This window comes from Corapipo altera, unplaced genomic scaffold (genome assembly GCF_003945725.1).
Source record: "Corapipo altera isolate COAL_440 unplaced genomic scaffold, ASM394572v1 1, whole genome shotgun sequence".
Lineage (NCBI taxonomy): Eukaryota > Metazoa > Chordata > Aves > Passeriformes > Pipridae > Corapipo > Corapipo altera.
This window is the reverse complement of record NW_020884873.1, coordinates 11,991,487-12,015,467: the sequence shown is the minus strand read 5'-3', so window position 1 is coordinate 12,015,467 and position 23,981 is coordinate 11,991,487. Positions and strand designations below refer to the sequence as shown.

The 23,981-nt window shown below is 40.4% G+C and overlaps 1 long non-coding RNA gene across 1 annotated transcript; it reads left to right on the top strand.

Annotated features, from left to right (window-relative positions):
- Positions 1-1,398: 1,398 nt before the first annotated feature.
- LOC113952117 lies at positions 1,399-23,746 on the top strand. Its single transcript, XR_003529402.1, has 3 exons — positions 1,399-1,514; positions 3,685-3,796; positions 23,677-23,746. It is a non-coding gene; the product is annotated as an uncharacterized LOC113952117 (long non-coding RNA).
- Positions 23,747-23,981: the final 235 nt, after the last annotated feature.

Below are 23,981 nucleotides of genomic sequence, written 5' to 3'. Positions count from 1 at the left end.
AGATGCTTCAGTTTTCCATAGGTTTGTGGGTTTTTCTTCTTTTCCTTTTATTACCCTTTACTGATGTATCCCTCCTAATAACAAGGCATACAAAGATGTATGTTGATGTTGTGCACACACACACCACCCTGACACATGCAAAGGCTGCGTGTGAAGCAGCAGTGGCTGTATATTGCTAGCACTGACAGTCTACAGTTAGTACAACTATAGTCACTGAGATGGCCTACACCATCAGATTGTTCATTTACAGAAAAGGATCCCTCTCTCTTTGCTTAAGCTTTCACTGCCTAATTCCAAAAGGAAAAAAAAAAAACAACCTCCAGAAAACCTGCCATAAAAAAAACCTAAAAGCAGATAAGAATGTGACACATTTATTAGGTGATGTGACACCTACCATTAAATTGTTATTTCCTTTAAAAAGGCTACTCTCTTCAACAGAGATGAGGAGGGAAGAGATGAAAGCAAAAATTTATTTATTTGGCAGTTGCATTCAGTGATGGCTCAGAAACGCTTTGGACCAGGGACTTCTTGTATTAGGGGCTGTATGGAAGTGTGTTAAGAGTCATAGAATGTAATCATGTGGTATTGTATGCATCATATCACAGAATTTCATATGGAATATGAATAATTGCTAAAGTGAGTTTCTCAGCAATCTACAACAATCTCATCATAGCTACAATCTACCTCCCTCTTTACAGTATCTTTGTTTCCTAAAATATGCAAATAGAGTTATAAAAAGTTTCAGAATAATGTATTATTAAGAGTTTATGTAGTTTTATGATTCAATCAAGAAACTTATTCTTAGTTCACAGTATCAAACATATACATACATGTTGCTACATAACCTATTGTGGAACTAAAGTGGTTATTGCAGTATACTTTTCACAGTTTAAGAATATGTTCTAACAAAAATCACAATGCCAAATAAAAGTACACTGCCAAATACTGGCCTTTACTATTATAGTCACAAATGCACATTGTTTGTTTCACCACTTCGTTCCCTGGTGGGAGAACTTGCACAAATACCCTGAGCCTGTAAGTCTTTAAGAACCATACTGTGTATTTATGAACCTCTTGATACTATACTATATGCTATGCTATATACTGAATTATATACAGTCAACAATAATCTTCAGTGAAAAGGATTTCTTGTAGGAAATCATACTCATGCTTATCCAATATCCTGTTGCAAGAAGGGACCGTACATGTCATTTCACAGAATGATGCAAACAGCCCAGAAGCTGGTGATTAGGAGATAATGTGCTCTTGGGGAAAGGCTCTTCCCAAACGATGGATGGGGATGATGCCCTCAAGCCAGAGAGTTCATCTCTTGTTCTAACTTTTTGCTTCTGACGTTTGATACTTTGATGCTGAGTTCTCTTGTTTTTCCAGATAAGTGTTCAGCGATTGATCGAGCAAACCAGAGGTTTGAGTTGTAAGGCTGGACTGAAGTTGGATGAATAGAGCATGTTAAGTCCCAGGGAGAGAGGCTGATGAAAGAGCACACAAAAAGGGTGAATGGTGGCTTTCTTATAAATTCATTTACAAACATGTTAATAGAAGAGTGATTCTTTTTACTGCTCTCTTTTCCATTTTCTAATGTGAACTCTTCTGCACAAAATCTACTTTTATCACAGGCTAATTTTCATTTTTACATATAAAAATCTCTATTACTGCCTCAACACACAGTCATGATTTCTTCTGTTTTGTGAATATATGAATGAAACCAAAATCAACTTGACACCCGTCTGTACAGTACGAAGACTGAGATGGGGTACAAGCTTGAACTTTTGCAAAGCTGAGTAATACTAGACTGTTATCTTGTCATTAAGAATTGCTTTGAGTCCCTATCTGTTCAGCAACTCTAATTAATGATCATTTAACTGTACTGTCAGCCCCGTTTAAATTTGAGTGTTGCCAGTTGCTTCCTTCATGCGGGCAGCCAATAGGTGCTGGGGGAGTCATTCATGCATAGCATTGTCCCAGTGGCGCTGGGCCTATAGCATCCCAGTTTAATAGGGCATTCAGGGCTCATTAGTGAGGAAACACATCAGGAGTGACCGCTCCACTGCCACACGTTGCAACTAATAGCCTCGCCGAACAGAATCGTTTCTGTTTCTGCTCACTTGTTTTTGAATCCTTTCAATGTCAACAAGTGGTCATGTCGGCAGGAGCCCGCCATTCTCCCCAACAGTTTTATCCGTTGCTCTCCTGAGCCAGACTTGTGTCCTCCTCCATTGTTCCAGCCACAATGGAGCCTGAGCAATCACAAAGGCTTCACAGCCATTCATCATCAGCTCACGAATTCTGGGGTTGAGATTACCCGCCAAAGTTTTGGGCCATCATTTTGGCATAATGTGTGAATGCCCGTGAAATACAAATAGTTTCTGAAGTTTACATTTTTGTTACAAATGCACAGGGTGGTGGAGGGGGGGGGGCTGTGTTAGGGGCTACTGGATGGAGAGAAAGAAGAGGAAATAAAACCTGACATCACTCTAGCTAAAAATAGAAAAGATCCTGTGGAGGGGAGATAAGAGACAATGAGATTTCTGCTGGAACGAGAGGTGTAGAAAGGAGCAACCGGGGAAAAGGAGGTGTGTCCAAAAAGGTATAATCGCACTTTTGGCTCACAGATTTGGAAACAATCCCTTGGCTTTGGCAAGGAGGCACGGGCAGCTCTTGTGTTGCTGGAATCCAGGAGGTACAGAGACAGGGTGCTCCTGATTGAGCTCCCCTCCTTCCGTTCATGGAAATAACCAGCATTTTTTCCTGGTTACTGGAAACATGACTGGCAAAAGGCTCTCTAGAAGCATACATCTGCTGCTTGTTATTTGTATTAGGTTAGCATTTAGCCCCTGTTGTGCTAAATAGAGAATAAATGGATGTTTTGCACCTGGAAACATGAGATCTGAAGATGTAGTGACTTTACTAGGGTCATACTATGGAAGTCAGAGATGAGAATCAAAGCTAAAGTGTGCATGTGTGTGTGTTTGTTAGCTTATTTTGTTCGTTGCTTCCACAGTGTCATGTCCTTCTCTACATTTGAAGTCACTGGGCTGAATCCTGCCTGCTTGAATGCTGGGCAAAGCAGACATTCATTTGTTGTGGACTGGCTACTGCCCAGACATGCTCAATGCACCCAAAGCATCCTCCAAATGATCCACTTGGGATGATAGAGTGCACTGTGACCACAGTGCATAACAGCGCCATCAGATGTTGGTTGGGCACATGGCAGAGAGCTTGCTGGACTCTTCCACCTCTCCCTTACCACATGTTGTTTCATGGAGTTTACATTGTGTTGGTTTCGCCTGAGTAAGGAATAATGACTAAATCCCAGTTAAAAGGATTTGATTTGGAAAGTTTTGGAAACATTTGGAAATCCCTGTGAGTATCCTACACAGTATCCTACAGTCTCTTCCCGGTCATTTTAACAAGCCGGGAAAGTTACAAGGTGACAAAAAGTATTCATAAGAAAAGTAAAAGGGGCTTTTTTTTTGTCTGTCACTGAAGAATTAAGTTTGTCAGAAAACACAATCATAGCCAAAGATGCTTTTCAGTACAAACACCTAGAAATGGTCTCCTATTCCACCGTACACTGTGTATCAACTACAGATTTCTCTTTTTTACCTGTTACAATTATCAGAATGGGGAAAAAAATTAAACTGTTTTTTTTCTTCCCAACAGGTCAGTGTCCACTTTATGGCCCAGGCTACTATAAAAGTACCAAGAAGCACTGCATGTGTATCTCCTGACAAGAGTTTTGTGTGTAGAGCTACAGCAGTCTCCACTGTCACAGGTAATAGGAAACAGCAGAACGTTTTTAGGCCATGCCTTATGTGATCATTGCCATTTGAAAACAGCCACAATCCACTAATTCTGTAAATACTGTGTTTCCTGTTATCACGTTAAGATCTGCTGCAATACTAAAGGACTAACTTTGGAAAGCAGGCTCTGTGTAATTCCTAGTTATATATTGTGTAGTTACACCCAACTGATACTGCAGCAGGGCAGGTGTTTCTTCTTGTCTCCCATGGTGAAAAGCAGGAATATTCCAAGAAAAACAGCCACCTGCAGTATGCTTCAGTGCTGTTTATAGTTTGGGTATAAATTAATGAGCATGATCTGGTCTTACTTTGAAACTAGGTTGGAATAATCCCACTGATTTCATTCCTGTGTGGTACACACACCTGTGAGGAGTCAAACCCCTGCTTGAAAATCTTGAATTCCAGTTGTTCTGGTAATTACCATGTATAACTCTTGGGTGAGTCATCACTGCTAGTAAAGTCTTTATGAAACACAATAAAATAAATACTATGAAGTTAAAGTCCCAGCTACAGTAGACACCCATACGGGATTTAGTAAGAGACAGACTCACAGATACATCCATAAACTGCACCTTCAAGAGCCCAGAGTATTCATTATCCAGGAGCATCCCCAGATCCAAGTGGGGTGCTAAAGCTGCATAAGAAAGATAAGAAGACAAATGCAGTCAGGAAGTAAAAGTGGGGAACAATATAGGCTACAGGTAACTCTTTGCTGCATTTTGCATGTTACTGATGGGCACAGGAAACACAGATTGTCATGTCTTGCAGACAAAATAAGCAGGAGAACATCACAATGAGGTATCTCAGCAGGTTTATGTGTAGTCTAAGTACATTCTAGACACCAGGACTTAAATGGGCATATCCATGTCAACACAACATCTTTAGGGATCCTTGGAAATACTAGAACAGGGACCCCACCTGTGCCTGGTGGGGTTAGGCAGCAGCTTGTCAGAATTTACACGTAGATGTGTTTTGTGGAGCAATGGAGTAAATCCTGACCTTGGTAAATCAGAGGGGGTTTTGGCCTCAGTATGTTTTCAGGTACTTGTCCCAGTCACTTTTACCAGTCCCATAATGGTATGCATCTATTCAAGCCTTTCAAGGACAGAATATTTCTTTTTTCTTTTCTTTCTTTCTTTTTTTTTTTCTTTTTTTTTTCTCTTCTCTCTAAAGCAGCTTATGAAAGAGGTAACTGCTCCTTTTCACAGTCAAAGTAGGATATTCTGAACAGAATGCTAACTAGACTTGGGGCCAGACTGGAGAAGGGTTTGGGTGGTTTTCAAATCTGGGTTTTTGGTGTCAAGATCATAAATAATAATATATAGAGAAAAGCATATCTGGAAAATTCATAGATATCAGACTGACATTTCTTTAGTTTTTCTAAAAGTTTGATGTTTTCCCTAAGAGAAGGGAAATCACAGTATGCAAAAAATTATATATTTTTTCTTTTTTTTTCTTTTTCTGTTGTTGTTGAATTTTGCAGCAGTTTTATGAGATTGTTGATTAGTTGCATAGACCTGAAGGCCTTGGTATTGAAAATGTTCTAGCTGAGCTGTATGTAGCGCTCTGTATCTGGTTACCAGGTCTCTTAAGTCCAGGTCCTACAAAGACACAATGGTATGCATCTGCCTAAACAGAAACTACTCATTTGCTTAAAATTCTGTACATTGTGACAAGTTTTTGTTATTCTGAAAAAGAAATTCAGTGAAAGTTATGTGAATGCCTAAATTTGTGGATTTGGAGCATGTGTGTGGACAAAGCAGTAAACTGAGATATATGCTTGCCTCCCAAAGGGTAGGTTTTTCATTAAAAAATGCTTTTTATTCATAGCTTCTGAACACTATGTGCAACACTATGTGTTGCACTATATAGAGAGTAAGCTGGGGTTTTTTAGTATAATGTCGGATGAAAGTAGTCTATAGGGAATTATTCTGAACTATAATGAGCCACTGACTGGGAGCAAGCTTTGTCTGTGATACTAGTCACACGGGTGCATGATATTGATTTCTCGTATCAGATACAATGTTGGTATTTCAAAATGCCACATCTGCACCACAGCTTCTTTTCTTATCAACAGCAGATACATTTTTCAGCGGTAAATAAATTGAGCACCTGAGATGCGACATAGGTATGTAAGAACCCAAGTCCCATGTTGCTCAGTCTTGCTTTGTATTCTGCATTTGGCTCCAAGTGGTTTTTTTTAAGCGAAAAGGTTATGTCCAGCTCAAGTCAAACCAAAAGTCTCCCTTATCTCTATGATGATGCAGCAGTTCATTCTACCTTTTTTTTCCCATGCTTTACATCTGAAACTTCTCAGTTTAAACAACAATATTTATGCAGTAGGGGTAAGCTTAGATAAAACAGTAGAATAAGATAGCTTAAGAGTGGTAGTGAGAGGAGAAAGCTTAGACTTCAATAACAGTCCCAGGGAACTGATGAAAGGGTTAATATGATGATCAAGCATCAGCCAACCCACTTTTCACTGCTACATGCTCCTCTGAACATGACAATTGCCTTTGGTGCAGAGTTTTACGGCCTCAAAAGTGACAATCCTCACACTTTCTAGGGATGTGATTTTGTGACTTGGGAGTAATTCTGATTATCGGGTGAAAAACCAAGTGAGCAAAACCAAACCCTGTGTTCTAGTGCAAACTTTGTGGCATAGCCATTGGTTTCTCTCTCTCTTTTTTTTTTTTTCTTTTTGGCAAGTAATTTAAAGAATAGCCTTTCCTTGTTGATTGCTCTACCATTCATCCGACAGCATATGGTTTTTGTCTTGGGAATCATCCAACATGTCACAAAGGCAGTGATACTGGACAGTTACTAGGCAGCTTTTGTATACTTTGGGGATAGGGGAAGATGGTATTTTAATAGATTTCCTTGGGGATCTCTTAGAAGGATAATTTAATTGTTGAAATCAAATTTTGGACCCCTGTCACAAATCATTACCTTATCTTTCATCCATCTATTCCCTTGTTGTTCAAACTAATAAAACATGCACACTGTTCTCCATTCATGTGACCCCCTTCGAACATTTTTAACTGGTAACCCTGGTTAATAATGGGTAGGTGGTCTGTTTCTGGTTGAGGATTTTTTTGAAGGAATGGATAGTTTCTCTAGCTACCACATCAACAAGGGTGGCAACATTCATTCACTCAAAAGGAAAAGCCACAGAACCACGAGTGTTGGTGAAATTCAAGCAGGAAAAGGGGAGGATGCAACCTGGGACGTCCCCTCAAATACTCACATTCTGAACACTGGCAGGCAAATTCTGGGCAAGTGAGTCATTGGTGAAGTGATCTGGAGACCCTTCTCGGTGAAGGTGTTAGTCTCCATTGCTATGGTAGTGTTTAATCGATTCCAGCATTCACTCAGTAATGCTCTCAGAAGAGATTGCTGAATTTTCTTGCGGGTTTTCTTGCAGATTGAAGCATCTGAGATGAGGTGCACTAAGGTGGTGGGAAGAAGCTCATGGCTCCACTGCTTCAGCTACTTGTCACCTGATCCAAGCTATGTGCCACCTACAGAAATACATTCAGACAGCACTTGCATCTATCCTGTCACAGTCTCCTCATCCTTTGTAGCTTCTCTCATTTCAGCAATTCACAGTAAGGAGACAGGGATGAGGGATAAGGAGCTCTAAGCTGACAGAAGCCAGTTAAGGCAGTAAAAAGTGAGTAGGCAGCAGAGTCAGAGTGGCACATGCTATGAGGTTAGTGGTATGGTCTCAGAGCATCCTTAACCCCTTGCAAAAGCTTAGATAACCTTCAAACTTCTTGAATTTGATCCAAAGGCTGCTTCAGCCTTCTGGTCACCTGCTGAATTTAGGAGTGGAGAACAGAAATATGTGTAGATTGCTTATTTCTCACTGTTCAACCACATTGTTCAGATATCTCTGATTGTGTGGTGATTGGGTTAAAGTGATTGTGATTATTTTTAGACAGGATTTCTGAGCTTGGCCCAGCTCTACTTGCATGGATATAACTGGGGTTTTTTAAAAAGGGATCACTGCACCATTAAATAACCAAAGTCCTCTTTAAGGCACAGTGTTCCCTTTGCAGGCACTGAACAAGCAGCATCCGTCCCTACTGTTAAGTATTTATCATCTAAAAAAAGCAGAAAGCAGAACACTGAGGAGCATGAGGTCCAAAAATAAAAATGTATGTGTGTGTGTTCAGACCAAAGAAGTGATAGGCAGCAGCTGCACACTGTTTGCTCACTCATTTATTGGCTACAATTCTATGGTTAATTCTTGTTTTTCATTACAACATCCTATCAAATTCTGTTCCCTTTCACCTTAAAGATATTCTTTTAGATGCTGTGAGCTCAGAAAAATTGTATTTAGAAACACAAAGAATGACCTAAATAATACAACATTTAGAGGCTGTTTCTACCAAAATGTAGCCACAATCCCTATCATGTCAGAGTGGGAATCATTATGCAAGTTAATAAGTGGACTTCTAAAATAAAAGGATTTTTTTTCCTAGTTAATTCTGTGAAAACAGGATCAAATCTAGTGCTTCATACATTCAGGAGCTGATGCCTGCTAAGTGCAGTTCTTACAAGCTTCTTTAATCACAATGCTAAGAAAATCCTAGCTTTCTTTTTAATGTTTGATCAAAAATGTTTTTCTGGAACAAACCAAAACAAACAGAACCCAACCGGTCTTTTGTTGGTTACTCCACTTCCCAAAAGAGTCCAGGGCACTTGGTGACACAGCATCTGTCTCAGATGCTATTGAAGGTATTCAGTCCCTAAATGCTCTTCCACTGACATTCTTTTACGCTGTGGTATTTGACAAACTCATACAACTGGGCTAGAGGAAAGGAAAAAGGCATCTTTTGAATAAGGTGGAAAATGTTTAATCTTCTCTCCGCCTGATTATCACTGAAATTCTCAGGAACTTGTCTGTGCAGTTTCTACTTGCTTTCTACTTTAGGGAAAGCCAAGTATCCATGTATCTTTATTATTAAAAATACTGTTGTTTTTGCTATTAACAACAGGTTATTGGAATAATCCCTGTAGGATTTTCAATTGGAAGCTGGCTGAAGTCTCCAAGCCCCAGTGTCCTTTTACTAAATGTGTTCAGGATTAGACCCTAGATTTGTACTACTTATTTTGAATTATATGTTCACTAATTTTAAAGGAGAAAATGAATTAACACTATTTCTTCCATAGCAAAGCCAGTGGACTAATATTAATCTTTTGAGGACTGTCCCTTTAAACCATCCGAGGTGTTTATTTTGTGTATGAAGAAAGACTTTACTGCTCTGACTAACGTAATCCTGGCTGTGTGTAGAAATGGGGGGGGTGGGGGTGGAAAGAGGAAGGCCTATTGTTCTTTTTGTTCCTAAAAACCAATGTTCCTTTTTATAAAGAGATTTTAGTGCAGCCCTATGTATTCTTCCTCACGATAGAGAAATTCAGTGAAATAGTATCTATTTCCTCAGATTGCTGTCCCAGATACCATAACACCACATGGGTAGTAAGATGTGCTAAATTAGAGGGGATTTTTTTTTATCACCTAAGTGGAAGTGTTTGTTCCTGTATCTTTTCTTTTTCTTCATAAAAAAGAAAAAAAAAAAAAAAAGGAAAGAAAAAGAAAAACTTCACAGAACAGTAAACCTGAGACACGGATTCGAATGCCAGACAGTTGAATGAACAGGATAATCGGGGTATTTTTTTTGACAGGTGCGACAGCCTGCCTATGACTGGCATTATAATCATTACCATTTTAATAAGGCTCTAATAGGGGGGCCGATAATTCAATGGGGTGTGAGGATCCTAATTCAACTCCCAATCCCACATGAATGTGCTAGAATTTGTGGGCTTTGTTTTCCTCTTTTGTACCCCTGAATGCAAATAATTACTGGCTATAGATTCAAAAATTCTTAGAACTGGAAGCTAAATTAGCTCTCCTAATACTGCACAAGAATGTCAATACTCAGGGGCGAAAAAAAAGGAAGTAAGTGGTTTTTGGTTGTTTTTTGTATTACACTTGTGGTACTGCAAAGGTTCTGTAGCTTAAGTGGTTTGGTTGGCAGCATGAATAATACCAGCACTGTTTCTAAAGGACATGCAGCTCGCTTCCCCCCCCCCCCTCCCCACAAGGAAAAGAAAATGTATTTGTCTGAAAATCATTTCTGGAAAAATCATATGCTGCTTTCTACCTGCTGTTTTTATTACTGTTGCCTTGGTCTCTCCTGGACGTGTCTGTCCACTGTATTGTTTCAGCAGTGGTGTGTGGTATGTTCAGCATCTGTGGCCACACTTTCACAGGAGCCCTGTGGGCATTAGTGTAGTCAGTTTATCCCATTCAGATGATCTGACACGACAGTTTCAAATCCCGAGGCAGTGCCCCTTACTGCAGTTTGAGGCTGGGTGCTGAAGGCACCCTGTGGGTGCAGAAGCTGCTCAGCACCTGAAGAGTGTTTCTAAATGTAAGAGAAGACACCAATCTCTGCTCAGAACACCACTTAGATTTGTGCTCAATAGCATTTGAATAGCTGTGTCAAAACCCATGAGGCTAAGGGGTAAGTAGCCCTTTTTCCTTGCTCCTACTGACTCTTACCTTGTGTCCAGCTCTCAGAAACGGGTGAGGGGGAATGGACCACTCTGGGCCCCTCTCTCCCTTAACAATCAGGAAAAAAACTTTTCTTTTTTGTCTCAGCTGACCTATGCAATGAATTTCTCCATTCATTTTTTATCAATAATACATGTTATTATTTCTAGCTAATGACCAACAGGGCTACATGGGACAAGACTTTGAAAAATTGAGAGGGATATTTCCATATAACCCCTTGCAGCTGGAATCAGCTTCTCCCGCCCACTGTTTCTGATCCTAAATTAGCTGTGGAGTCTTGCCATGATTCCAGTCCTCTTTCTCTTTCTGTACACGCATCGCCTGATGTATAAGGAATATAAGCAGTACTTATTGTATAAGGGAGTGAAAGATAAGCAAACACACTTTATACCGTGTAAGAGCGGGAAATAACTAAGTTGGACAAACTGTTCTGTGAAAATCAGCCTGAACCTTTGCCCCAAACTGAAATGCAGAGTTTTGGAGATTGGCCAAAATCTGGTTAATCTTTCTCCCTCTCTGTCTTTTAATGGCATTTATGATTTCTCAGCACTTCCTGGTTTCATCTGGATCCAAAACCAGGAGACTGAAATATCATTGAAGAAGCTATTCACAGTATTTCCAGCTGGCTAGGACCATGGAACGAATGATCTCTCACAATCAGGTCTGTTCTAGAAGGATTTTTTGCCCAATTTCTATCCTGACAAGATTCCAAACTGTTATAAAATTATCCTAATTATCTTGAAACTTTGAAAATATGCCCATCCACAAAATAACTGACATCTTTCACCTGAGGAACCTGTGTACAGAGAATTCATTAAGTTTTTCTTTTGCCTCTTTGTGCAGAAGATGTTATTTTTTCTTGATCTTGGAAGGCTTTTCACAGAAGAAATGGACTGAACGTAAGCTACCTGTGTTCCCTTTGGGATGTTTTTGATGCATTTCAAGTTTTCATGGACACTAAGATGCAAACCTAGACAGCTTCTGTCTTTATTCAGGCACTGAAACTCATTCTCAACCCCATGGTTAATATAAGAGTGGATCAAATGAATGTTTTGTCTTTTATGATGAAGGCCCGTCACTCAAGACTACCACCTTAATCCTGGATCTTACAGGCTGTCTTAGTCAGTTAATGACATTTGAGTTACCTCAGGCAGCTCTAGGGGAGAACCCTGGAAATCACCCAGAACTATTGTATGATTTCTCAGCTTTAGTACTCACTGTAGGCCCACTGAGCATCCTCTTCATTTTCTGAATATAGTGAGTCAGGGAAAGGCTTCTTGTCATCTACATAAAATTTTTACTCTTCTACCTTTTGAGCTCTCAGCTCATGTTGTGTACACAAGACTGATAACTTTGATCCAGAGGGGAGGGTATCACCATCCATAGGTGGAAGTGCTATACCAGACCTCAGTGAATTAGAGGACTGGGCAATCACCAACCATATGAAGTTCAACAAGGGAAATTGTTGGATTTTGCACCTGGGATGGGACAACCCCGGACGTATGTACAGACTGGGGAATGAGATGTTGGAAAGGGACCTGGGGGTCCTGGTTAATGGCAAGTTGAATATGAGTCAGCAGTGCCCTGGCAGCCAGGAGGGCCAACTGTGTCCTGGGGGGCATCAAGCAAAGCATCGCCAGCCGGTTAAGGGAGGGGATTGTCCACTCTGCTCTGCACTGAGGCGGCCTCACCTTGAATATTGTGTGCACTTTTGGGCACCACAATATAAGAAAGATATTAAACTGTTAGAGAGTGTCCAAAGGAGGGCAATGAAGATGGTGAAGGGCCTTGAGGGGAAGCCATATGAGGAGCAGCTGAGGGCTCTTGGTCTCTTCATCCTCGAGGAGACTGAGGGGAGACCTCATTGCAGTCCACAGCTTCCTCGTGAGGGGAAGAGGAAGGGCAGACACTGATCTCTTCTCTGTGGTGACCAGGGGCAGCACCTGAGGGAATGGCCTGAAGTTGTGTCAAGGGAAGGTTTAGGCTGGATATTAGAAAAAGGTTCTTCCCCAGAGGGTGGTTGGGCACTGGAACAGGCTCCCCAGGGAAGTAGTCACAGCACCAAACCTGAGAGAGTTCAAGAAAATTTGAATAATGCTCTCAGGCACATGGCGTGACTCTTGGGGATGGTTCTGTGCAGAGCCAGGAGATGGACTCAATGATCCTTGTGGATCCCTTCCAACTCGGCTTATTCTCTGATCCTGTGAGTCTGTGAAAGGCTCATAAGCATGTTTTAAATATTGTGCTGTAGATGCATGGAAAGTAAAAATAATTTAATTTTTGTTTGTCCATACCTATCACTCACAAATGCTTGATCAGCAGGTTGATCTGAACATTGGACATCTTGGTTAAACCAGACTGGCTGATACCAAAGAGCTGTCATTGTGAGGAAATACTAGGTTTTCTCAAGAAAAAAATGTCAGGATTAGGAAGCAATCATTGCCTTTCTGCAAATATTAGAAAGAATATATGGAGATCTGTTCATCATTGCACAGTTTGATTTAGACTGGACATTTTTACAGATCAATCTGAGATGCTGTGACAGACTATGAAGAGCAAAACCTGTAGCTGGAGAGGTTAGTCTTTCCCTCTGTCTTGTCTTACCCTTTGCTGACAATGTGGCTAATTATTGTTCCTTTAGGACAGTTTTCTTATTTTGGCTAAAAAGATTTTTGACAAGTTTGTGAAGAACAAACAGAAGATGTCTTTCTTCTCCTTAGGCCTTATTCAGTTCTCTGGGGGACAGGGTAATATCTGGTCATTTGGGAGGCGACCTTGAGAGTACACAGAGCTTTTCCTGCTGACTTGGACCACATGATGTGGTTGACTTGCTTCTAGGCACTGATCAATACCTTTATTCTTCTGTCTCAGAGATCACAGGAGGCTGTGCTAGACTGGCTCCTATCCAGCAAGCACTGTCCTTGGGGACTTTCTGTCTCGTCTTGTCACCCTTTTGGTTCAGTGTGTCCAAAGAGTTGTTAGGTAAGAGAGTCGGGGTCAAGGATAACTCTATGGGTTATTTTCAGTTCTCAGCCTTGGATTCATTAGCTCTAGTCAGGGCTGATAGAAATTGCACTTTTAGGCAGCCACCAAGTTTGAGGGAGTGCCAGGCATTGGTGACAAGCATTTGACTATGTTTATGTAGAAGTAAAACCAGGCAAAATGTATGTTGTTATGGCTAAGGAAAGGTTCCAGAAAGAATCACAAATATTTTAAAGATTCACAGAGGATATATCCTTTTTTGTGATTCAGTAGGTAGGAGTCTGATCTGAGCTGCTGTCAGGTGCTCTTGAAGCATGAGAGTGCAATGCTTTTGGATAAACTCCCCACCCAAGAAATGAAGGCTATTCCTCCTGCTTGTCAAATTATCTGCTGTTGTCATCACTGCATAATCACCATGTTTAGCTGTGGGCCCAGAGTTAAGCATGGATGTAGAACAGCTGTTCTGCCCCAAATAGCTCAGTGGTCTGAGAAAAATAAAACAACATGCCTGACAAACATAAAGGAACAACATTTGTCTATCCTGTGGTGGAGAAAAACTTGTTCTAAACTTAGGTGTTTTGTTTAGGGTATCAAAAAGACATTACAGGGTAATTTATCTTGTTTTTATAGCCCTCCACATGATCCCTATTTCCTACCTGTTTGAATGAGGTTTCTTACTGGGTCACATTTCAGCCACTGCACCCACATAAGACATTCAGGCAAATGCTCCTGTGGCTTTAACAGGAGCAGCCACCAGTCTGGAATTCAAGAGGAGAAACCCAAGCCACCAGTACTGTTCCCCCTTGATTCCAACCCAAATGAGTCCAAACCTGCCCTGAGAAACAAAACAGAGCAAATCTTGGCCTTCCCAGCTGAGGGATGAAGTGGGAGGGAAAAAGGGATGTGAAGATACTGACTTTCCCTGTCCCTAATTGGGGAACTAGGTGATATTTAATTGTCTTGTTGAGCTTTCCACATGTTTAGTGGGTAGCAAACTTTCCTGCTGGTGAAAGATTAGTTCAAGTTGTCTCAAAAATACCAAAGGAAAGCAAACAATACCCAGCTTATAAATTTCAGTGACATTACCAGGTCCAAAAGATTATGATGGAGCAGCTAAAGGTATTGTTTCTACCTATGCCATTGGTCTGCTGCCTGCCACCAGCATTTCACTTCCCTCTGCTGTAGCTTTCCCTTGTCAAAGTAAGACCTAACACTGAACTGTTCCTAGGCAGGTCTGTTCAAGGTTCACAGAGTTTTCTGGAGAAGGGGCTGCAGCTAAAGGAGCTGCTGTAAAAATTTTGACCATTAGCATTCACTTTGATGTGTCAAAAGTAACCATTTTTCTGTAAGGTGCTGGAAGTTTCATTATGTGGAGAGTTTAGATTAACATTAAATACAGGAGGTTTTAGAAATCATTCACCCTGAAGGCAGGCAAAACTGGCATATTCACAGCAGAACTGAAAAACATGTTTTATCTGTGTTGTCCTTTGTAATTATGCTGCTGAATAACAGGAGTATTATCACACCAGGGTTAGTGCCAGAGGATTACCCAAAGTTTTTCAAATGGGATGGTAAAGTGGCGCAAACAGGTGCATAGACAAAGAGCAAAAGGAGAGGGGAAAAGTGAGAGAAAGAAAACTGAGGCCTTCTAGTTTCAACCACATAGCAAAATTAATGGTTTCTCTAAGTGAATAACATAGCTAGATTACTACTGAGCTTGTAAAATTAGAGGAATGGGTCAGATTCTTCATTTCACTCCTGTTCTAATTTAAGCAAAGGAGGCCACTTTAATTGTGCTTTGCCTCAAAAAAAAATCTTTTAATTGGAATAATTTTGAAGCAGAGAAAATGACTCATAAGAAGAATATGGTCTCTGAAATTTGCTTCCCAATAGCTCCCTTTGCAAACTGGATCCTACAAATCAGGATTTCTTTTTGAATGTTCTACACTGTGTATCCAGAAAGAGAGAGGGGGTATTTCTAAATGAAGTTAAAATATCTTTACAAGCAAAACAGTTAACATAAGCACATACTTGTTGTTATTCTGGCTTTGGTGTTTCCTTTTTAATCTATCTTTGTGTGTTAATTTATTTGTTTACATCAGAGCCACATGGATATTTCCTAATCCCTTCAGCTCAGAAAATAATTATGTACTTTTGCACAGTTCCTTTGCAAGATTAAACTAAGAGAAGGTTGTTGGTGCTACTTTTGAGTATGAAATGCTATCAAGAGATGCATTTCAATACTTACTGTTAATTACCACAAACAGAGCTGTTAAGGGTTAAGGATTTGGTTATGGACATCTAGGATATTTTGGGGAGGGAGAGAAGGGGACATTTAGGTCTTCCTCATGGGAAGCTCTCTCTCAAATGATAGCTTTGGCAATATTTTGTGGTGGAAGGAAGCAGCGCTTCAGGGATTTGGGTCATTGGGAAAGTGTCCCATCCCACAAATTTCTGTGTCACCTCTATCTGCTGGCTGTCACTGAGAACAGAGGCATAGTTTAGCTTACTGGTTGCCTGGCATTTGAGGTAAGCCTCCAGGTAACTATAGGCTTGTTACAACCACTTTAGTACCCACAATGCCATGAAGTTGCAGAAGCTCTGTATGAGTGACTAGAACAGGTCTGGGATGGCATATTGATGTTCCCCCTGACTAATGCCCTTCAGTGGGACCACTACGATTCTAAGCAAGACCTTAAAGGCATCTATGGGTTTGTTTTGTAATTAGGATGTGGCAGCCCCTGAAAAGAGACCTCCTTAGAATAATTCCTACAAAGAATTGTCATTATAAAAATATGTAATTACTGGTCCCTGAATCACGTGTTGTGGGCAAATCACGGGCTTCACGGCTATGCAAATTAACAGCAGCCTTGTGATGCCCCATCCCCTGTTTTCCTGTCAGCTCTGTTCTTGTGCATCACTAAAGGGCATTGAAATTGCAAGTCAGTCCTCTCAGCGGGCTCAGTGCCCTGCTGGCTCACAAGAAAAGGGACAGCAGGGAGTTTAGGGGCAACAGAGTGCACATGTATGTGCTCACTCCACATGCATGCCCTGCCTGTCATCCCAGCAAGACCAATCACCCTTCTGATTGTCATTTTGATCCTACTTCTTCATCTGACATGCTTTGAGTCCTCCAGCCGGGACTGTGAAAGACTGACACTTTCCTGTCCTAAAAAAAGCCCTGAGATAACACACAGTAGACTTTGTGGTGAATCATGTTTGATTTCTATCTGAATGTAAAGTCACGGTGTTGACTTGATGACAGTAACTAAACATTGTTGTTTTATTTTGTCTGTCAAAACATAACCAAAAGGGGACATCTGAGATCATGTCTACTTCAGAGGAAGTCAGAAATCAGAAATTCATTCCCTTTGAGAAACTTTTTCCTTTCTGTTTATACATATGAAAATAGCACTTTTTGTGTTTTGGAACAACTTTACTGAAACAAAATGCTTTGGTATTATCAAAATGATTTTTTTTAAAATTTTTTTTTTACTATTTTTAGTAAAAAAATCAGTAAACTCAGTTTTGCTTGACAGTGTTTGTACTGCCTAACGAGGAAGCATTTAATTTGAAAATGCAACGTAAGTCTAGTTACATGGTCCTCAGGACAGTTTTCAGAAGACGAAAGTTTCGTGTTCCTGGAGGTCAAGCTCTGCATGACAATTCGTATCTCCTGTGTGATAATGCAGTACCTGGGATCAGCTGAGGTGTCCAAGATAAGACATTCCTCCATTAAATAAGGCTGACAGCAGAGCTCTCACCAAGCAAAGTATTTCTGCCTTACTGGTTTGCCTGAAATCTGATGCTTGGATATGGATATAGTGATATTCTTTTGTAGTCCTCCCTTTTGCCCTGTTCCCTAGGAAGCGATACCTGATTAAACTGCCTGAATTGTTTGAACTTGTCTGCTTGGCTAGAAGAGAAGCAGGCAGATGAATGTTTCTTACTGGAATAAAGCCTGAAACCTAATCTCAGCTGTACTATTAATAGCAGAGGATCTGCATGGAGGTGAGTAGAACGCAGATGCAGGTCTCCTGCTTGGACAGCACCTCCTTCCTTTGACCTCTTGTGGGACATCATGTCTTTCAAGCATGTTTCACTGAGAAAGACAGCAAAATGGAGTTTGTTGTGAGCCTGAGAAGATAATTACTAGTGTTTTCTGCAATATCTTTAAAACCCACTATTTTATCTCATTTTGTGTAAGCCAGATTGCTAGGGGACACAAATCAGTGATTCTCCATGGATGACTCCAGTTTCCCATTAGCAATGGGTCTGGCCACAGAACTTGCTTAGATTTTGGATTAGTGTGTTCTTTGGACTGATCAAACAAAGTTAGGAGGGTAAAGACTGTAGAGATTTCCAGAGGCAACCCAATCCCAGCTGTTAAACACTGGGAGTTCAGACACATTGAGGCTCAAACACATTGAGGTTCAGACACATTGGCCACAAAATTACCCATTTAGAGCATGAAGAATTTCTCCTAAATAAATAAAGATGACTTGGAGAAGTAGGCTGAGATGTGCCACTTACACAGCAAGTAAAATCTTCAGGTAGATTGGGCTTTATAAAAGCACTGTACACCAGGAATAAGTATGGAGTATAGAGCACAAGCACTTGTCACATTAGTAATCAAAACTGAGTCTGGAAGTAGTGTGAGACCCCAGGAAAATATGGCTAATGGAGAAATGGATCCTTGCAAAAGAGAAACAGTGGTTTATTTTCCAGGTGCAAGGGAGTAAAGTGGATGAGAAAAGTGCTGGCTGTCACACTGACTTACCTGTGAGGCACAAAAACAAAGGTGTTCCAGCCACTGGGAAGTGTGATAGAGGCGTTGTCACGGAGCGCTGCTTGGGCATCGTGAGGTGTGTCAGCCTTGCTGACAGAGGGATGGTTCTGGTTATCATTTCTGTGGTCTGCTCGGAACCACAGCTTGCTCTTTGACCTCTGTGTGCAGGGAATAATCTACAAACCCATAGGGGTTTGGTTTTCAAGCCTCAGAGTAAAGCAAAAATTTCACTCTTCCGTAGCAAGGGAGGAAGATTACAAAGGAGACAGGCTGACTTTAGCTTTGTTTTTTGGGTTCTTTTGTTTGTTTGTTGAGTTGGGTTTTTTTTTTAACTACTCCTCATTAGAAAATTTTTTTCTGGAGTCATTTTAAAGAATTCTAATATTTTTTGCCAATGTGTTTATTTTAAAAGGAACGAAATCTAGAAAAAGTGATATTCTCATGGTCATCTTTACCTTCACAGCTGGCTGAAGCAGAGGTCTCTGCTCAGGCCTTAGGAGGATGAGTCAGAAGATTGATTTTCCCACGTGCACATGATCACCTGTGATGTTTCCTAAAGTGGGCCAGCAAGAAAGCCGGAGAGGGACTTTTTACAAGGGCATGTCATGATAAGACAAGGGGAAATGGCTCTAAACTGAAAGAGGATAGGTTTAGATTAGATATTATGAAAAAATTCTTTACTGTGAGGGTAGTAAGACACTGGAACAGGTTGTCCAGAAAAGTTGTGGAGTCCTGGAAGTGTTAGAGACCAGGTTGGATTTGGCTTCGAGCAACCTTGTCTAGTGGAAGGTGTCCCTGCCCATGGCAGGGGCCTTGCAACTAAATGATCTTTAAGATCCCTTCCAACACAAACCATTCCATGATTCTGTGGTGTTGAACCATGGGCACGAGGCACTAGCAATTTGGTCAGTGTCTCAGCGTGGGACTGTGATACCTGGTGCTGATTGCACAGGTAATGTGTGCGGCTCTGCCAAGAGCTCTGCCGGTCTGTGCTGCAGGGTCCTCAACAGCTGTAATTGGTGTTTATTCATCCAAGAGAGGCCAAGATGAGGGATAACATCAATTCTGTGTGACTGTACATTTTGAGAGAGAAAAGGTGCTCCTAGGAAAAGGGTACTGTACATTCATTTTTCTGAAAATACACCCAGGAATTCAACATATCTGTGAAAGCACCCAAAAGAGAGGAATTTTGTACAAAACTATGGAGATTTCCAAAAGAGCTGGACAACCATAATTGTTCTTGGTCTGTATATTTCATTTACATAACTTCATTGAAATGTCTTAGGCTTTAAAAAAAAAAAACAAACAAAACCCCAGCATATTATCTGCCGCTATCATATATATTCAAATAAACAAACAAACTGCTATTGTACAGGAGGATGATAATGCCAGGAACTAACATCTTCCTTCTACTCCATTTATCTCAGCAATGCACTCTTAGTCTGGAGACTGTGATATTGAGTATTGTCAGGTTGGGTTTCCACTAATTAATGAAAAACAGGCTGCAAGCACAAAGGATTAATTTGGCCTATTCACTCTGATCACAAACATTTTGAGAATCTGTTTAGCTTTTTTGAATGGTGTGAAGTAAACCAAGAGAAAAAACATCTTGTTTCAGCTAGTCAGCCAGAAAAGAAACCCACATGGATTTACCTAATGGGGTCAAAGCTAAGAAAAACAGAGCATTGTTCCCAGGAGTTAGACAAGACAGTTATCTTAGAGAAGGCTCGTTCTGAGGCTCTATAAAATTTAGAGCTACTAAATAATCCTGTGAATTTAAGAAGGGAACTTTGCTCTGCCTTCAGAGGGAGTTTTGCACTATCATTATCAGGTGGATCTAACAACAACTCCTGTAATTTCTGGCAGCCACAGGCCATTTGACAAGGGTAGAATGGTTTTGCCATCAGAGTTTTGAAACCTGTAAGTCAGGTTCTCAGCTGGTGAAATCACTGTACTTGGTCAGTGAAGAGCCTGGCAATCTATATTCAGGTCCTACTTGCACAGTGTTGAGTGTCTTTGATTAAACTATAATCAGAAATTAGCAAGGACATAATTGGCATGTGTATTACTGCAAAACACACGTAAAACAATTCTGCTAGGCGTAGGCTGTAAATATGTACCTAGGCTGGTGTGCTAGCAATGAGCTACTTGCTTGCTCCTAGGACTTAATTACATGTTACGCTGATCGATGAAAGGTTAAAACAGCTGAATCAATATTTTATTGCAGTTCTGAAAACTGTAGTTATAGCATATTAGACTACGAGTGGCTGACAAGTTTAAAAGCCTGTAACTGAATCAAAGTCTGAGTAACTGTTGTGTGTGCAATTTAGAAACAGTTAATACCTTCCAATTGAGAGGATTTGTTTCTAATTAATATAAAAGCTGTTTATTTAAATCCTAGGCAGGCAGTATTTAAATACACAACAAGTCACCTGGGAATTCCATCTAAACCACTTTGTGGAAAGCTGTTATGTTGTGCTGAAATAAATCCAGCATGAAGTAACTGTATTCTCTTCGTTCAGAGTGTAGAGCTGTTCTCTGCATGCTGTTTTCTTTTTTCCTTCTTCTTCCTGAATATGCTAAAATATCCTTGGCCTTGTTCCTGATTAAGGAATGATGTAATTTGCAATGTTGCTGCTGTTTTCTCTGCTTTTATTGCCTGCATATCCTTGATCACCCATTAGCAGCACTTGTTTTGAAGAGGTATCATGTGTGTACAAAATGAAAGTCCTGGCAAGGGGAACACACACTATCAATAAGATGGGCAGGTGCATGAAGATATGTTGAGTGTTGACCAACAACATTTTCAGAGTTAACAAATACTACTTTTTAGAACTCCTAGTAAACTTGAGATCATGGCTTTGTTTTCTTGATGGGGCTTTTCAAATGGAATTATTAAGATATTTTTAATATTTTTGTGATGTTTGAAGGGGTTACAGGTAATGAGGATAGTAGCATCAAAAGGTCTTATAGCCATGTCAGCAGAAGAGTTGCTGATTTCTTTCTTTTAATTTTTTACATTATTTTATTTTTTCCCCTTTCTTGAAAGAGTGGGGTGGAATAGATAATGTTTTGATTAAAAAAAACAAAACAAACTCTAAGTTAAGAGTATTTTTTGCATCACCAGAGAGAAAGAGTATGAAAAAACTTCACAATTTCATGCTAGTCTGTCTCTCACCAGCAGTACATTCCTGTCACTAATTTTCACCAGATAGCTTCATTTTCTCCCCTCCATTTTTTCCCCCATTTCATCTAACTTTTCTATCCTCTATATATGTGCATTGTGCTGACAATGAGACCTGCAGCTTACTGCAGATCATATCAAAGAAAAAGCCAACAGCACCATGAAAGGTGGTGTTGGTAATTCTGCACTTCACCTGCAGTTCCTACAGTAGGTTTGAATTTTAGCAGTTTCCTAATTGGTGGTGGAGGTGGGGAGCTGGATGGCTGGGCTAGATTTGGGCAGGTTTTGTTGAGTTGGGTCTGTGTAAGAGTCAGCAAAGATCAGTTCACTTACTGTCTCATTTTTATCATGTCCATCATTTGTCCCTTGCAAACTTGCAGAAGGCAATGACTTTATTCCATTTTCACCTGGCATAGTTGTAAAATCCTCCTCAAATAACTTTCCTTGCTTTTTAGTTGTGTGTTAATGAGGTGTTTACTGAGTGTTTCTTCCGCCACAGACCTTCAATCCTCTCAGCCGAGCTCAGACTCCAGCACTGCTTGCCCAGTGCCACCTACTCTTAGTCCAGGGATGCCTGCCCTGCAGGAAAGTGAGAGTGATGTAAACAGGGGTTTAGCCAGCAGGTCTTTCTATGGAATGCATCATATTCCTTTGAAAGGAATAAACAAACCAGCAGGTTAAGTATGGAGCTCTATTTCTGCAGGGATTCCCTTCCACAGATGATTTCCTTGGAGTGTTTTGTGGCACCTCTGCAAAGTACAGCTTTAAAATGTCTCAGGAGAGTAAAATCTGGTATTTCTATCAGTAGGGAGGAATGACATCATATCAGGACTGGGGAGCAAGGAATGTTTGCCATGTAGACAGTTGTAACTTACAGGCAATAAATGAATAAATTTAGATAACAGAAGAACGAGGCCAACCCTCATCTGTCTTTTTTTTCCCCCTGCATAAGAGAAGTTACACTGCCTCCTAACAAACTTGCTTCTGTACATCTCTGCCTTTTCCTGTCTGCTGTGCCTCTTGACAGCTGCCTTACGCTGTGTATTTTAGGATGCATGGGTCACTAAACATATGAAAGTAACTTCCCATAAAAATGATAAATCCCACTGTAAATTGAGGGCCAATCTCTGCAAGAAAAGCTTATGGATTTTGACTACTGAGTGAAAGAAAAGCAAAACAAAAGTAGCTTTAAGGGTGCCTTGGCTCTAATCACAAGCTGGGTGGCTGATGGCATGAAGGTTATTGGGAATTCAGATGCTGTCTATCTTCAGCAACAGGTCCTCCATAAACCATAGATGTATCATGTCGGGTTAGGCCTTTTCAGGTTGGGCTGCATGCCTTCAGGTGCATCCAGAAGAAATCACTGTCAGTGATTAAATATTGATATATTGTCAAACCCACTGATGTTAGTGTAATTTGAGTCATTTATGAGTCTTTACTTAGCAGAGACTTAGAACTACAGTAACTTAGAGCCTGAATTGTCTCTGTGCCTGAAGAGCAGGTGGCCAGTCAATGTTCAGGTGGGGATTATTGCTGCCGACAATGTCAGAAAGCTTGCTTTGCACCTGCCTCCTCCTCATAACAAGCACGCAGATAAAAAGAGTCCGATTCCCTGGCACTGCCAACCAAGTCCTCCAATCTTTCAAAAACAAATACTCAACCTTGACTGTAAAATAAAATAGAAAATAAAAGTTACCACTACCTTCTATTGCCTGTTGATTGACCTGAGCACTCTCCAATAGCAAACATAAAAGATTAGATACCACTTTCCATACAGGTGTATGCAAACCATTTTTTGTCTTACCAGGAGACTGAATTGTTCAAAGTTCTGGAAAATGTCTGTGTGCAGTTTTACAAGTGTACTTAGCAAAAGGAAGGCATTGACTTATGCTTTCAAAGGTGGTGATTTACAATGTCCTGTATAGTGTTTCTAAAATCAAGAGTTTTGTTTAAGCTTAGCATAATGTACTGAAAGGAGATTTCTGATGCAGTGTGTGTGTTTACAGTGCAAATACAGGGCCAGGCTTTTTAGAAATTAATTACTCAAAATGCTCTTACAGAAGAAAGAGCCAGCCCTACAAGGGATGGGCAGGAAGGGTCTTCTCCTTCTTAGAGACTGATGTAAGCCAAGAGAAACTTTAAAAAGAGTAGGTTTCATGTGGTGAAGTCAGTCTTGGAGGGGATGGGGGCATCTCTGAAGACAAAATTTCTGCTTGGAGGAGATGGACAGCATCCTTCACTGTTATAATGGCTTTGATTCCCAAATTCACTGATTGTCTTTACTAAAAAAAAGGTATCATTTTCTTTTTTAAAGGAGAGAGAGGGAGAGAGAAGGATTCTGAATTTCTGGCAAGAAAAAGAATCCCAAAACTTAGTACCACTGCTGAAAACTGCTCATGAAAATTTTAAGATCAATTTTCAGCAAGCAGGGGTAATTTCTTTCATTAAATACTGTTCTATATCCTTCATTAAAAAAGCCAAACAATGATTTCTGACTTGTTTCTTGACTATTTTTCTATTCCCCAAAATATGGGGTTCCTCAATTTCTCCTTCAGTGCTACTGAAAGCAGCCTTTTGCAAGAATTAGAGATTAAATTTTTGTCCCATAGTGATGGGTCA